Genomic DNA, 446 nt, shown 5'->3' on the forward strand with positions numbered 1-446 from the left:
GCATTACTTTACTAGTGTGTGAGAGGAGTGCAATTGTGCGGTAGTTTGAGCATTCTTTGGCATTGCCTTTCTTTGGGATTGGAATGAAAACTGACCTTTTCCAGTCCTGTGGCCACTGCTGAGTTTTCCAAATTTGCTGGCATATTGAGTGCAGCACTTTCACAGCCTTTCAGGATTTGGAATAGCTCACCTGGAATTCCATCACCTCCACTAGCTTTGTTCATAGTGATGCTTTCTAAGGCGCACTTGACTTCACATTCCAGGATGTCTGGCTCTAGGTGAGTGATCACACCATCGTGATTATCTGGGTCGTGAAGATCTTTTTTGTACAGTTCTTCTGTATATTCTTGCTATCTCTTCTTAATATCTTCTGCTTCTGTTAGGTCCATACCATTTCTGTCCTTTATTGAGCCCATCTTTGCATGAAATGTTCCTTTGGTATCTCT

Source organism: Bison bison, unplaced genomic scaffold (assembly GCF_000754665.1).
Source record: "Bison bison bison isolate TAMUID 2011002044 unplaced genomic scaffold, Bison_UMD1.0 scf7180017864180, whole genome shotgun sequence".
Classification (NCBI taxonomy): domain Eukaryota; kingdom Metazoa; phylum Chordata; class Mammalia; order Artiodactyla; family Bovidae; genus Bison; species Bison bison.